This window comes from Nannospalax galili, unplaced genomic scaffold (assembly GCF_000622305.1).
Source record: "Nannospalax galili isolate Female #2095 unplaced genomic scaffold, S.galili_v1.0 scaffold451, whole genome shotgun sequence".
In the NCBI taxonomy this organism is placed as follows: domain Eukaryota; kingdom Metazoa; phylum Chordata; class Mammalia; order Rodentia; family Spalacidae; genus Nannospalax; species Nannospalax galili.
The window spans coordinates 1,226,814-1,240,537 of record NW_008331662.1 but is presented as its reverse complement, the minus strand read 5'-3'; the positions used below and the strand labels follow the sequence as shown (position 1 = coordinate 1,240,537).

Below are 13,724 nucleotides of genomic sequence, written 5' to 3'. Positions count from 1 at the left end.
CAGAAACATAAAAATATTTGCTATTTGATTTCTTGGATAGGTACATTCCAGGGCAAGAGCCAGTGAAATTTGTGGTGGTGAATTGGAAAGATAGCAATGACTATCTAACATGTCTGTAAGACATCAAGAAAACATCTCTCAGCTGGCGCAGGAGGTCAGCCAGTATTGACACTGGGGCAGAACTTTCTGAATGCAACTTTGGCTTTATGGCTGGTATTTATGTTCTAGGGACTTTTACTCATTAGAACTAATGCTGTTTTGCAGGGAATAAGAATGGTACAGAGGGTAGAAATGCATTCTCTAATGTTGGGATGTTGAGTGCCTAAGGAGACAGACTGACTGACTGACTTGTGTTTAGAAGATTTACAACACAGAGAGCTGAAGAAAATGAAAGGTAATGAACTTCAGTTGAATTCTCATTTTTCAGTCAACCTCTTGCTCCTCAAATTGATTTCTTCTCCTTTTCGAAAGTCTTCCCCCGCCTCCTCCTCCTCCTCCACCCCCCTCTTCTTCTTCCTCCTCCTCCTCTTACTGAAATAATCGTGGGGAAGAAAACTCTTGAAACATTCCAGGGTTTTGCCTCTCAGACTGCAATCTTGAGGGCATTTTTCTCGGTCCAGTTCTGTTTTAAATATTGTCAGGGTGTGCCATAATTGGTTGTGGTAAATGCCACTATAGCACATTGCTACTCACTCTGGAAATGATATGATGAGCTCAGCGTGCTGCTGATCAAATGCACTTCTGCATTAAAACTATTACAGGCAGAGTGCCTTGATGGGATTCTTTCCTCCTAATAGTTTTCCAGGGTTTGTGCTGAAAGGGTTCTGTCAATCAAGTCTGAAAATCTGCTTAACACCCTGACTTGAGTTAATAAAATGCAGCTGCCAGGCTCTCAGCTCAGAGGCCACTGTTCTCTGGTTTAGACATTACCAATGAGCCTCTGTAAAAATGCCTCGTTAGAATTGATACTCATTGATAATACATCTTTTTTAATACAAAGAAATGCATTAAGAAAGAGTCTTTGCCTTACACATAGCCTACTAGAGAAGAGATCCTACATCAAAAGCAGTAGCCAACAGGAAGTCAGCAGGCTAAGCATATTTTTACAAGTACCCCAGAGACAGACTTCATACAGGTGGATTGTGGCTTTCTTAGGTGTCTTAGAGTCAAGACAGCACACCTGTACAGGGGGCTCTGCTAGCATCCTCACTAATTAGTAGAGAGAGGAGAATGTCTAATGAAAAGACTTGTTTTACAAGGAACAATATGTCACAATGCAGAAAGCCTGTGACAACTGAACAGCAGTGAGAAGTGGGAAAATCTCTTAAGACACTGCTTGTGCATAAGGTCCCTATATTACTGTCTCTTAGTTTTTCGAAGACTGGGCCCTCTAGGCCAACTGATTCCAATTTACTTTGGAAAGAAATATTTCTCCTCGGGTTTCATGGTCAGAGGCACCAGCATTCAAACACCTCACATTAAAAGGATACTAGGGAGGTCAATGTTCTGGAGGAAGGGAGATAGATTTCAAACAAATTCTATTCTGCTGACTGCTTCTGAAGAAGGGGAAAAAAAAGAATAAACAAACAAAAGTGGGGTGGGTCTGGGGTAGTCTCATTGGGTGAATTCTCAGCATGGTGGGATGCCATAAAGGCATTGCGGCAGCAAAGCAGGAAACTGAGGAAGGAACACTGTTAATTATACTCTAGTGTTGTTTATCTAAAGGTTTCCATTCAGAGGCAAGTTGGGTAACTTCACAGGAAAGGAGAAGAAAACAGCTTTTCGTGGGTGGTAGAGCTATTGTTAGGAAAGTTTTAATGAGGCACTCTGGGTATAGTCTTCTTAGCACAACTAAAATGGTTTTGGTGGCTGTGAGGTCACGTGGCATTAGCATTAAGGAAGCGCTTGACTCTGTTCTAATTTCCTCCAGATTCCTTTTCAAATATTAATTGCCTAAAATTTCCTGATCAAGTGAAAAGAATAAATATATGCAAATTTGGTGGTGCTTGCTTTAGTACATTGGCTAGTGCTTATCGTGATGGTTCCTGTCTGGGTTATATGTGCTGGCTCTTGCTCCCTATGTGTGGGTGAGGAGCAGACCCTCTTACATTCTCTGCAGGATGGATAGTGACCGATGTAGATTAAATACTTTTTATGTGCTCTGCCCTGAACTGAGCTCTTCATAAACATTCTCCACCTGATCCCCAACACAGCCCTGTGGTGTTGCTGGTGTTTTTTTCATTCCTAATTTATAGGGAAATCAAGTAAAATAAAGGTTGAGTAACTTGCTCAAGGTCATCCAGTGGACAAGTGGATTCTAATCTGATGTGTGTATTCATAAGGCTCAGCTCTGTCCTGTGGGTCCTCTGTACCTGCTGACTGGTGACACACTATCCTTATGCCCTTCCTCAGACAAGCTTGTGGTGTCCTATAGTGGTATTTCCTCCACAGCATTTCTAGGAAAGGATGCTGTGTTCATTACTTTTCTCATTGCTGTGACCACATACCTGAGAAACAGCAACTCTAGGGAAGAAGGAGTTATTTTGTCTCACAGTTTAAGGGATTACAGTCTCTCATGGGTGGAAGGGCAGGGCAGCAGGAGTGGGAGGTGGCTGGTCACATTAAATCTATAATCAGGAAGCAGAGAGAAAACAGGAAGTGGAGATGGGCTATAAAACCTTCAGACCCACCCCTCAGTGACCCACTTCCCCCAGTGAGGCACCTTCAAAGTTTTCACAACCTTCCCAAACAGCACCACCAGCTGAGGACCAAGTATTCACACGTGAGCCTATGGGGAACAATTCACATTTAAACTATAAGAGGCTCTCTATACCTGTCCCTGGAAAAAGCCCTGGGTGACTCTTGTATCCCAGACCCCCTTGAGAAATTATTGCCATTGAAGAGGGGACTACCTTCTACAGGAAGAGCGCCAGTGTCCAGATCGGAGAGACTGGACTGTCAATTTTGACTTTCAAACTTATTAGCCGTGACTGGATAACATGTCACTAGGGGCATATGAACTCTGAACCATATTTAGGCTCTGTGCTTCTGAAAAGCTGCCTTCTAGGAGGAAAAGTGAGAGGTGAGAACAGCATGATTGTGTTTAGGAGAAAGATATTAATAGAGTTGATAAAAAATGGGCTATGATGATACCACCCACCTCTCCCAAGCAGATATCACTAACTGATCAGGGCACCTGTGTGTGTGTGTGTGTGTGTGTGTGTGTGTGTGTAGGTGTGTGTGTGTGTGTGTGTGTGTGTGCACTGAGAATCAAACCCCAAGGTATTTAGCATGCTAGGCAAGTGCTCTGTCACTTAACTACATCCCAGCCCTATGATTATGTTTTGCAATAAGTTTGTATTCAGTATCAGAATTCTTCTCAAAGGTTCCAAAGCTCACTGGAGATGACCCAAAGAAGGAACTTACTTATCAGATACCCACATGTAAGTCTACAAACAACAACAACAACCAAAAATGGAGGAAGAATGTCTAAAGAAAGAAGTGCAACTGTGAACACTGCCTCCTCTTATTTTGCTTTTGTGTGTGTGCATATGCATGTGAGCTATGTGTGCCCATGCCTGTGTGTGTGTGTGTGTGTGTGTGTGTGTGCATGTGCATGTAGTGATCATAAGACATTCTCAGGTGGTGTTTTTCAGGTGTCATTCACCTTTTGTTTCAAGGCAGAGTTTCTTGCTTGCCTGAACTCAACATGTAGGCCAGGCTGGCTGGCCAGCAAGTCCCAGGGATCCTCCAGTCTCCACTTCCCCAGTTTTGGAAGTGTGCACCACAGCACCTGGTAAAGCACTTTATTGACTGAATCATCTCCACAGCCCTCATTTTTCTTTCCATGATTTTATAATCCTTTTCACATTCATAGAAAGTGACTCTCATGGAAGGAGTGGAATCCTCAGTTGGAAACTCACATTTGTGATTACTTTTCAGATATCACCAACTATAAGCCTTACAGAGAAGATTAGTAGCCCCATGACACAAGCAAGGAAAGAGGCTCAGAAAAGTAGAGTAACTTGAGCCAACAAGATGGTTCAGTGGGTAAGCAAGCTGCTGCCAAGCCTGATGACCTGAGTTCCATCCCAGGACCTGCCTAGTAGAAGGAGAAAACAGACACCTGCAAGGGGTCATCTGACCTCCACACACATGCTGTGGCATATGAGCACCCCTGCCCCATATACACAATAAATAAAAATGAACAGTAGCACTTGACTAGGACTTATAACCTAGGAACCTTTAGCATTAAATGCCGTCTTTTCCTACAGTCCCTTGGGACCATCAACACTGGGTTGTAGACCTTTTGCAACGACCTGTGGCCTGCCTGCTTTCCCTCTCCACCGTCCCTGGCTTCCCTGTGGCTGGGTCCACTGATCTCTTTACCTGCTGTGTTGTGGTGCATAGGGCAATAAGGAGCTGAGCCAGGGTTCCCTGCAATGTACTTCAGGAGGTCTGATCGCAGAAAAATGTCACTTAGAAAGACAATTAAGTGATTGGTGAGATGATGGCTCAGTGGGTAAAGGTGCTTACTGTCAAAACTAATGACCCAAGTTCTATCCCTGGGACCCACATGGGAGAGAGAACCGACTCCCTAAAGTTGTCTTCTGACCTCCACACGTGCCATAGCACACCCACAATAAATAAGTGTAGAAAACAAACCAAACTAAAAGTAAGCCACTTAAGACTGCTTTTTCTAGTTTCTATAGTAGTTTACTGGACTTGAATCTTATCTTAAAATTGAAATGGAAGCTTATGAAAATTGGCATTTTAGAATTAAGTCTGTGTAACAAATTATCCCCTCTTACTAACATAAAGCAGTCAAGTAGAGCTGGGCATGCAGTTCAGTGGTAAGGCATTTATCCAACATGCACAAGGCTCTGGATTTGATCCTTAGTATAATGAAACAAAACCCCAAACCCAACCAAAGTGTTATGCTACCAGATTTTGTGTGTCAAGAGCTCAGCCTGCACAGCACATGATTCAAGGAGTTCCCCACCATCACTTTCATTGATGGCAACTAATCTTTTAAAAAAGATTTATTTATAGCTAGATGAGAGGGATCTGACTAGACCACGAGAGAATGGACTTGCACTGGGGAACATCTGGGGACACTGACTTGACACAGTGGGTCCTTAACACCCAGGACAGTGTATATGGGTTCCAGTGGAGGGGCTATGGGAGGGTGCTGGGGGGGATGGGTCTATAAAGATGTTTTGTATTGTTTGAGATATTCTGTGTGAAATAAAACAAAATTTAATAAAAACAAATTAAAAGATTTATTTACTTTATGTGTATGTGTGAGTGCCTGCAAGTATGTATGTCATCCTGTGTGTGCCTGGTGCCCGCAGAGGCCAGTTCCCCTGGAGCTGGAGGTACAGGAGGTTGTGAACAGCCAATATAGGTGCTGGAAACTGAACTCAAGTCTCTAGAAGAGCAGCAAGCACTCTGAACCACTCAGCCATCTCTCCTCCTCGACTAATCTCTTTTTCACTGACTTTGTAGTTCTACAAACTCATTTTGAGCATTCCAGTGAGCTCCCTACCACACTTCCTTCAACTCTACCTCCTCCTTCCCCTGCTGTGGTGTTATATCACTGTGCACTGCTGTTCTGGGTCATTTCCTTCCTACAGTTTAGTTCTGCCCCTGGTCTCCTGTTAACTTTGTGCTTTCCGAAAAGAGGCGCCAATAATCTCAGAGATTATGTTGCTGTCTGGGCCCCCAGGGCCAGCTATGCTCTGCTTGAACTTGTTCTTCGGTCCTGGACTCTGCTTGCTGTCCCATTCCAATAGGTTGACCCTGTCCCTTGTGGAGAGATAGCTCTGGACCTGTCTGCCACCCTGGGCTCTGAGCATCTGTTTCCCTTGGTTTCTTCCTCTTGTATATTGCCCCCATATTGGGAAACATCTTCCCTCATGCCTGCCACACAGCAGACGTAAATAAATACTTGAATCTCATTCAGCCAGTTTCCCTGGTATCCCTGCTTCCTATTCCTTGATTGGATGGTCCCTGCCAGTAAATAACTAAGTGCCCATAGTCTAGCAAAGGAGAAATCCATTTTAATGTTGTGTGATCTATACTTAATAGATGTATGTGCAAAGTGAGACATTTTCAAAGGAGAGCAGCTAACAAGTGGCAGGGGCAGCCTTCTCAAAGGAGGTGGTGTTGAAGCTGGGTAGCAAAACACAGGAGGGAACTGAGGGTGGTGATGCACACTTAGAATCCTAGAATTTGGAGGGCTGAGGAAGGAAGATCTCAAGTTTCAGGCTAGCCTAAATAGTGAGACCCCCATTCCCCCACAAAAAGAGGAAAGCTCTAGGAAGCTTAAGGTGGGCAAGCACATTGCAGATGTTGGGACAGAAGATGGGGAAAGAGGGCTAGGGATGCAACTCTGTTGATGGAGTGCTTGCCTAGCATGTACAAAGCCCTGGATTTGCTCTCCAGAATGGCAGAAAACCAGGCATGGTATAGACACCTGTAACACCAGCACTGGGGAGATGGAGGGAGAAGGATCAGAAGTTCTAGGTATCCACCTGCATAGTGAGTTTGAGGCCAGCCTGGGATACATGGAACCCTGCTTTCAAAAAGGAGAAGGAGGAGAAAAGCATGATGCATTTAAGGGCATGGAGAGTAGATCCATGAAGTGAATGACGCATCTCAGCAAGAAGACAGCATGCACCATGTTAAGGAGGAGACAGTGCTTGTCTTCTCTGAGAGCACTCCTCTGAGCCTCTCATGGAAGTTCTGACTCTCAGATGGTCATGTCTTGTCCATATTATCTCATCCGGTTGTGGTCACAACTGGTTGAATGATTGACCCATGATTTAACCCAATCAGATTTTCCCTTCTCAGTATGCATTTGAAGAGATACAAAGGTTAGTTAAGCTTGGATTAAGAAGTCTGTGGGAGGGGGCAGGAGAGATGGCTCAGCTGTTAAGAGTACCAATTGCTCATGCAGAGGACCTGGATTTGAATCCCAGCACCCACATGCTGGCTAATAACCATTCATAACTCCAGTTCCAGGGGATCCGACACCCTCTTCTGTCCTCCACAGGCATTACACAACACTGGTGCACTTACATACATGCAGGCAATACACACATACACATCAAATAAAAATAATAAATAAAATATTAAAAAGGAAGCCTGTAGGGACTGTATGCATGGATGAACGTGGAGAGAGAAGCAGAGTGGTGGGGGAGGGATTGCCAGGAGAGTGGGTCAAAGTCCCAGAAGGAGGCAGAGTTGACCTGAAGGTAGTGGGAGGGGAGCCAGCAAACATGAGAGTTGTCCCTTGTGATCCCCCTGTGCCCTGGCTGAACTCGCCTCATCAGCTCCACTTACCTCTTTATGTGAAGTCTACTTTTCTTAGATGGAACCCATTTCATTTTTGCACAACAGATGATCAGAAGTGCAGAGCATTCCCATTTTATATTGGCTGAATGAAAGGAGGGGAAATGTACAAGACAGAGGATAGCAGCTGCCTATGTGTTTCAGAAAGATCTCTGGCTACAGACGGGCCAGGGGAGCAAATGAAGGGCTCTGGCGCTGGTCTGGGCAACACAAGAACCTGAACTCAGGCAACAGCAGAGGTGGTCTGAGAGACACTCGGGAGGCAGATTTGACTTCTGTTCCGGAATATAGGGAGCCCAGACCAGGACTGAAGAATAGTTTTCAGTGTCTAGCATGACTAATTGAAAAAATCACAAAGCTATTAATGGAAAATAAGGAAAGATAGAATCTCATATTGTTCGGATAGGCATGGTGGTGCATGCCTTTAATCCCAGCACTCAGGAGGCAAAGGCATGCAGAGCTCTGTGAGATTGAGGTCTGCTTGATTTACACAGCAAGTTCCAGGATAGCTAGGACTTATTAGAAGGAGACCCTGTCTCAAAACAACAACAAAAATATATTAAGCCTTGTTTTTGACATGCATTTGAAGAGCCTGTGGGAACATCCACTAGCATTGAGACAAGCTCAAATGTGAACACATGTGAGTAGCGTCCACTTAGTTGAATTAAATTCCAGAGCTTAGCACAAGGAAGAAATCAAAAGGTGAGGCACAGAAACATCAGGCACACTAGCACTGTTAGTGACTCTAGAGGAAAGACATTGGTTAGTCAAGTAGTCTGAGAAGGGATGGATGGAGTGATAGGAGAGCCAGAAGAGAGTCGGGGTCATTAAGGGAGTTGTGTTGTAAGCAGGACAGAGCAGCTATACAGGTCAAATTGTACAGTGTAGTTAAGTCAGTTGAATGCTGATGAAGGTCTTTGATGCTTGAGCTATTGTTCTGAAAGACAGGAATTTGCCGGGCATGGTGGTCCTGTAGTCCCAACACTTGGGAGGCAGGCGGATCTCTGTGAGTTCAAGGCCAGCCTGGTGTATACATAGTGAGTTCCAGGACAGCTGGGGCTACAGGGAGACTCTGTTTCAAGAAGACCCACAAAAAAAAAAAAAAAAAAAAAGAAAGAAAAAAAGAAGAATTTAATAAAAATGGAGAGAATGACGGCTATAAGATGAGGTTGCTTTCAGGGAGGGATGACTGGCTACCTGGTAAGGAACTAGGCAAAGCCAGAGAAAACTAACTGCCCTTTCTGGAACTTGGATCTGAGGAGAAGAAGATGCCCAATGTAGAAACTTAAGGATGAAGGGGATATGGTAGACTGATCGTAAAGCTGACCCCAATTCTTTATTTCTCTCCCAATCTACACCTACACTCTGCGATGTGACTTCGCATCTTCCCCGTCAGGCAGTAGACTGTGTTTTCCTGTCCCTGGGTTGGACTTATAACTTGCTTTTGCAAACTGAATGAGGCAGAAGGCAGAAATATTGTGTCAGCTCAAGAGGCTTTGAGTAACTGTGTTCTCTCTCTCTCTCTCTCTCTCTCCTCTCTCTCTCTCTCTCTCCTTCCTCCCTTTCCTCTCTCCTTCTCACTCCCTTCCCCTCCTCCCCTCCCCTGCCTTGCCACCAGGAGAACCAATCTGAGCTAACATACTATATAATCAGGCATCAGTGGCCCAGTATCCCATGTCACTGTAATGACTAATCTGCTAATCATCAGGCACATGAGACCATCCTTGACCAGCCTACGTAGCTGCCCATGTGCTCACCCAGCTGACTGTATCTTCAGTATTTCAGGCCACACTGAGGTCATCTGAGCCTAGACAATCTCTATAGATTGATGTTATTCCTTACACTTTTTGAGCAGTCAATAAATGACCAATTGTTCTCTCCTGAGCCAGCCCCATGGACACTAGGGACAAGAGATTGTTGGAAGGTTTTTACTATTTTCCATCAGTGTGGAGAGACGTGAACATATCTGCACAGGTGGGGAAAAGATAGATTTAAGATTTAAGAAAAAGGGAGGGGTGTTAACAAAAGTTCAAGTGGAAGTGACCCTAGGAAAAGGCAGAGAGCTTCTTCTGTTTCCAGACAAGACAGGAAGCTGGGATGGGAGCAGGAAGTCTTTCACTGAATTCATTATATCATTGGGCTTCTGCCCTGCACTGTGAATGAGGTGGTAGTTTTTCTAGCTCTATCTGTGGACACACTCACATTTTAACATCCAACCAAAAATTAACACCCCAAACTCATGCATCTCCACATCTGTCAGAGCTAAAAGGGGCACCTGAGACAGATTTCCTTTTGTTTCCACTGGCGTGTCAAATGGCTCAGTGACAGCAAAGGAATAATCTTCAGTTTGTGTATAATGAGGTCTGAAATTTCCGTCTCCACACATTGATCATGAATCTTATTTCACCAGATAAACTGACAGCAGTCTTGGATACTTAAACAAAAATTTGAAAAAAACTCGGTAAACCACCCACATCTGTGCCCTCCTTACCACCTTTTCCTGTCACTTTTACCTTTCCATTATCTTGTCTATATGAAACCATTTCCAGTTTTGTCTGGATTCCTCAATAGCCAACTCATTCCTCAGTCCTAGACATAGACTCCTCTACCCTTAGAACTACCATCTAGGAAAAAGACATTTGATATGGAAGACAAAAAACAACAACAACAAAAAGATAACAATGGAATCCAAAATTGAATCAGACTTAGTCTGTTTCACCAGTGAAATTATCTAGGCTAAGTCATTTCATCTCGGTTTCCTCATCTGAAAATATTATTCCTGGGACTAGAGAGATGGCCCAGCTGTTAAAAATATTAGCTGCTTTTTCAGAGGACCTAGGTTTGATTTCCAGAATCCACGTGGTGACTAACAATAGTCTGTAACCCAAGTTCCAGGAGAATCTAATGTTCTCTTCTGGTCTCTGGGGGCATTGAATACATGGGTACACTTACATGCAGGCACAACACTCGTACACATAAAATAAAAATAAATAAAAATTTTAAAAATCATTCCTCCAAAAATCATTTAGTGAGTATTTACCATGTGCCAGGTACTGTTCAAGGTGTTCGGGATACCCAGGTGAACAAACTGAAGAGCCCTGTTTCCTGGAAGCTGACACTGTAGAAGAGGAAGGAGGATCATGAGTTTGAAGCCAGTCTGGGATACATAGTGAGGCTCTGTCTTAAGATAGAAAAAAAGTGCTACGCACAGTACCTTTTATAGAATGAGAATGTAGTTGCAATTTTCAGTCTTGTTGATGTATTACTTAAAAGTACATACACCTTCCGGTAATTCCGGAAGGCTCAGAATCTTAAGGAGAAGATTGATTTGTAGATTTCTTGAAGCAGATAAATTGAACAGGACCTTGAAGAAGGTAAAGAATTTTCCTGAAGGAGGAAAGAACTGGGAAACATGTAAAAATAGTTTATTTTTATTTTATGTGTATGAGTGTTTTTCCTGCATGTATGTACATACACCACCTATGTGTGATGCCTCCAGAGGTCAGAAAAAGGTGTTGGGTCTCTTGAAACTGGAGTTATGGATGGCTGTTGGCAGCCATGTATGTGTTGGGAACTGAATCTGGAACCTCTACATGAGCACCCAGTGCTCCTAACTGCTGAACCATCTCTTTCCATCCCCCAGAAAGCATTTTGAAGAAGAGATTCTTGCAAAGTAAAGCCTAAAGGTAGGAATGAGTAGCCAATTAGTGCAGTCCTCCCTGTGGTAACTGTTGAATGCTGTTAATACAGGACTTTTCCTCAGGAAACCATTTCTATTTATGCCACATAGAGAGGGCAACAAGAAACCAAGGAAGACAATCCATCCAAGTCCAGCTTGGTGAACAGACGAGTTTATTGGAGTTACTCAGAGGACCATGGGTGAGGGGATACTCAGAGGACCATGGGTGAGGCGATACTCAGAGGACCATGGGGGCGGCGATACTCAGAGGACCATGGGGGCGGCGATACTCAGAGGACCATGGGGGCGGCGATACTCAGAGGACCATGGGGGCGGCGATACTCAGAGGACCATGGGGGCGGCGATACTCAGAGGACCATGGGGGCGGCGATACTCAGAGGACCATGGGGGCGGCGATACTCAGAGGACCATGGGGGCGGCGATACTCAGAGGACCATGGGGGCGGCGATACTCAGAGGACCATGGGGGCGGCGATACTCAGAGGACCATGGGGGCGGCGATACTCAGAGGACCATGGGGGCGGCGATACTCAGAGGACCATGGGGGCGGCGATACTCAGAGGACCATGGGGGCGGCGATACTCAGAGGACCATGGGGGCGGCGATACTCAGAGGACCATGGGGGCGGCGATACTCAGAGGACCATGGGGGCGGCGATACTCAGAGGACCATGGGGGCGGCGATACTCAGAGGACCATGGGGGCGGCGATACTCAGAGGACCATGGGGGCGGCGATACTCAGAGGACCATGGGGGCGGCGATACTCAGAGGACCATGGGGGCGGCGATACTCAGAGGACCATGAGTGAGGGGATACTCAGAGGGCCATGGGTAAGGGGATACTCAGAGGACCATGAGTGAGGCGATACTCAGAGGACCATGGGTGAAGGGATACTCAGAGGACCATGGGTGAGGGGATACTCAGAGGACCACGGGTGAGGGGTTACTCAGAGGACCACGGATGAGGGGATACTCAGAGGACCATAGGTGAGGGGTTACTCAGAGGACCACAGGTGAGAGGCTACTCACTCAGAGGACCATGGGTGAGGCGATACTCAGAGGACCATGGATAAGGGGATACTCAGAGGACCATGGGTGAGGGGATACTCCCTCAGAGGACCACGGGTGAGGGGATACTCACTCAGAGGACCATGGGTGAGGGGATACTCACTCAGAGGACCATGGGTGAGGGGATACTCACTCAGAGGACCACGGATGAGGGGATACTCAGAGGACCATGGGTAAGGGGATACTCAGAGGACCATGGGTGAGGGGATACTCAGAGAACCACGGGTGAGGGGATACTCAGAGGACCATGGGTGAGGCGATACTCACTCAGAGGACCATGGGTGAAGGGATACTCAGAGGACCATGGGTGAGGGGATACTCAATCAGAGGACCGTGGGTGAAGGGATACTCAGAGGACCATGGGTGAGGGGATACTCACTCAGAGGACCACGGGTGAGGGGATACTCACTCAGAGGACCACGGGTGAGGGGATACTCACTCAGAGGACCACGGGTGAGGGGATACTCACTCAGAGGACCACGGGTGAGGGGATACTCACTCAGAGGACCACGGGTGAGGGGATACTCACTCAGAGGACCATGGGTGAGGGGTTACTCAGAGGACCATGGGTGAGGGGTTACTCAGAGGACCATGGGTGAGGGGATACTCAGAGGACCATGGGTAACTCAAAGGCAGTTGTATCACCAGAGAGGACCACCCCAGCAGGGGTGATGACTCACAAAAACTGCCAAACTTGCAGGAAGTCACTTCACCAGAGTCTGTTGGTTATGTAATCTCAGGGAGGGCCCTGGTGAGTCTTGCCTTTTGTGAGCTTCCTGAATTCCCTAAATCTCCTTCCTCCCTCTAGGAGGGAATGTGTCAATTAAGAGCAAACAGCTACACAGGACTGTGGGGGCAACTAACCTAGGTGATAGATTAGGCGCAAGTGTGTCAGATGCCTACTGTGGAAAAGAGAGGATTGGCGTCAGTGAGGCCTTTGGCAAAATCTCTTAACCCCAAACATCAGTGAGGTCAGTGAGGCCTTGGAAAAATTTCTCATCCCTAAACCATAAATTTTGAAAGATTGCCAGTTGAGGTTGATTCCATGAGTCCTGCCGACAGAATTATTCTGGTTCATCAGTCCATATTGAGCTAGAGAAACCTCTGACATCCCCTTCTCTCTGTCCACAGGTCAGCTGTCTCCAATCCAAGGTTGTCACTCACCAGGAGTGGGTAATCCCAAGGACAGCAGGACCTGCTTCATCACTTGCATTTTGGAGTAAGAAACCCTTCAGGTGACTAAATAGTAACCATGACCCACCATTAAACACCCAAGAAAAGAGCACTGATGAGTTCATGCACAAGGAACTGGGAATACTCGACAGTGTCAGGGATACAGACCTTGCTGAGTGAGGCACAGTGACATCTCCCTTCCTGGGAGATGCCTGGATGTGGATGTGGTATCAGTTCAGGCAGTCAATGTGTTAACTTAACAAAATGCAATGCTATCTGGACAAGAGAATGAGATAGACCCAGGTTTGAATCATATTCTCCCATGTGACTTTGGCCACACTTAAAAGTTTCTAAGCCTCAGTTTTCTTGTATAAAAAATGGAGTTAATACCACATAGGGGCTTTTAAGGGGATCAAATGCAATAGAATT

General features: G+C 45.7%; 1 long non-coding RNA gene across 2 annotated transcripts in view; it reads left to right on the top strand.

The window, feature by feature from the left end:
• The first annotated feature begins 273 nt into the window (after positions 1-273).
• The window catches only part of LOC115069208, a 31,976-nt gene continuing 18,525 nt past the window's right edge, over positions 274-13,724 (top strand). For both annotated transcript variants that reach the window (XR_003848490.1, XR_003848489.1), the window contains exons 1-2: positions 274-394; positions 13,254-13,357. This is a non-coding gene — a long non-coding RNA (uncharacterized LOC115069208). The remainder of the gene's footprint in view (positions 395-13,253; positions 13,358-13,724) is intronic.